Source organism: Lissotriton helveticus, chromosome 1_1 (genome assembly GCF_964261635.1).
Source record: "Lissotriton helveticus chromosome 1_1, aLisHel1.1, whole genome shotgun sequence".
Taxonomy (NCBI): domain Eukaryota; kingdom Metazoa; phylum Chordata; class Amphibia; order Caudata; family Salamandridae; genus Lissotriton; species Lissotriton helveticus.
In genome coordinates, this window is record NC_136057.1 from 1,008,485,865 (window position 1) to 1,008,488,661 (window position 2,797).

The window sequence follows — 2,797 nt, forward strand, 5'->3', positions numbered from 1 at the left end:
GAGGGCGCTCTCCGCCATCTTAGCTGCTCCGGCCTCGTCCTTCTCCACCTCACCTCGGGACTGGGTCTCACATCAGGGAGGAACAGGAGTCACAGCGGGAATCTCACAAGCCAAGGCAGGTTTCTCAGCGGAGAGTCACCAAAAGGCTAAAAACTCCGCCGCACCCTGGGGGCAGCACGCTGACTCCGGGCAAAGTCAGTAATGGGCCCGGATACAACACCGGAATGGGGGGCTAAGAATCATGGACTGCCCTCGACCCAGCTGCATCACACTCCCCACATGGTTCTCCGCCAGTTGGGCTGGGTCGGCACTGTCGCCATCGGCAATCAGGTCTTCAGTTCCCTCCGGCCGAGTCCTCACCATCACCAGAGGCCGCTGTTGTTGCAGTCGCGGCCGGCCACTCTCCGCACTCGAGACCCCGGTCCCAGCTACGTGAAGGCCTCAAAACAGTCGGGGACACTCCAACGGGCCTGCAGCAAGCAGAAGCCTCAGGAGCAAGCGGTAAGTAAAAGTGATTCTTCGCCTACATGTAGATGCCGTTGCAGCTCAGGATAAGTGCCAGGATGTATGTGCGGGGTGAGGAGGCTCACGGAGCCGAGCGGTTACGCAGCCATCTCGATCGGCATCTTGGCTCCTCCTTCCCGCATTGTGTTTTACATTCAGCCCATGCCTCTCAATTCAGTTATACAGTATGTATCGTAATTTTATAGGGTGTTTGTTGCACAGTGGTGTCAAAAGTAAGAGCTGCAGAATAATTTTACTGTCTGCGGGAATGTAGACCAATGACACAAAGCATTTGCTGCTGCAAATCATAGAAGTCTAGCACTAGCAATAATCCGTTGACTTCAACTTTGCTTGTTGTGTCTCAGCTTAGGCAAATGTTTTAGTGCGTGAACTTTATTTATTTATTTATTTATTTATGCAATTTTATATAGCGCGGACTTTACCCGAAGGTGTCAGAGCGCTTCACAAAAGGACCAATAGTGATACACGAGGAACAAAATACAAAATATAAAAGCAAACAATAAGTTACATGGAGCAAAGTGACACTAGTGAGCAACCAGAATACATGAAGTAGCAATCGGTGCATTACAAGAGAAAAAGTGATAAGGGTGCAGGTTACAAAAACGTACAAAATACAAGTAGAAGTATAATACTGCAATAAAAGGCAGACACTCCAGCACAAGGACAAACGTTACGTAGGCAATGGTGGCACTTGTGCAAGTATCTAAAACAAACAAAATGTGCGAGGTAGCAAACAGTGTGTTACAAGACAAAAGTGACGTGTGCAAGTTCCAAAAGGGTACCATACACAGGCTTGTGACAGTCTGTCACCAGTTAGCGCTATCTGGCTAGTTAGAGATGATCACTACATCTGGCATTGAGTAAGTCAATTACATTGGAATTACTATTGCCTGCTGCCCAAGCCATTCTCCAGCTTTGGGGGCCTGGAATAGTCAGTATTGTCACCTTGGACAAGTGTCATGGTTAGTAGTTGGGATGTGACTAGGAGTGGCAGCACGGCAGGAGCAATGGGTGAGGCGTACTGAAGGGGCCGCCTGTCATCAGTCCTGGCAGATAGTTGCACAAGGGTCAGGGTCAGCTGTTGGGGTGTTAATATGTTTGGCAGCACGGCAGGAGCTAGGTGTGGTGCAACTGATGTGGCCACCTGACGTCAGTCCTGGCATTTTTTTTTTTACAATTTAGCACTTCACATGCAGGATCTGGGAGGTCTTTAAGGGAACAGTTGGGCCGATGTTAGGTCAAAGAGATCGGAGTGTGTCAAGTGCCTTCCTGCCTGGATCTCAAAGTACTTGGGCAGTCTCATGGGCAGAGCTCCGGGTTGTATGCTGAGTATGAATCTAAGGCGAGTTTAGGGAGGCGCGGCTTAGCACAAGACTTGCAATACCCATACATCCTTCACTTATCTTGCAAGAAAGGGGAACGCAACTGGCGCAAAACCTATGATCCTGCCCACAGAATCCTTTATGTACAGCAGAGGAAAATATACCTAGCCTCTATTAAAATTGCTAAGAAGGATTACTACACTAATGCTATAAGGGAAGCAAAACAAAAACAAAAAACATTATTTTCCATCGTAAAGACCTTTACGCACCCAAAATTCCTACAGCCAGAAATTCCACCCTCCTTAGAGCTCTGCAACCAAATTGCAGACTTCTTTGTGGAAAAGATCGATCTTATACAAAAAGATTTCCCAATTCCTAAAGTCGACCAGCCCTCAACTCCCTTTCACCAAGGAGCAAATATAACTGATAATCTTAACACCTTCACACCAGTATCGCTCGACCTCACCAGGGAAGTAATTCTCGCCTGCAAATCAGGTGCCCCTTCTGATTCGTGCCCCCCACGAATTCTCCATCAGGCAATAGAAGTGGTCAACCCTTTGATAAACAATATTGTAAATACCTCTCTTAATACAGGCATAGTCCCTCGCCAATGGAAACAGGCAGTCGTAAAACCACTAATGAAGAAACCCAACAAACCCCCCACAGAGCTGGCCAACTTACGCCCAATATCACTTCTCCCAGTTCTGGGCAAGATTACAGAACAGATGGTACACAAAGAACTAAAAAGGTACGTGGAGACCAATAATATTTTGCACCCTCAACAATCGGGTTTTAGACCTAGCCACTCCACAGAAACAGCCTTGATCGGACTCTCCGACTCCATAAAAATCCTGCAGGACCAAGGAAAGAACGCCGTCCTAATCCTATTAGACCTCACAGCGGCATTCGACACCATCTCCCATACAATACTGATAGGGAGACTTAGAGAT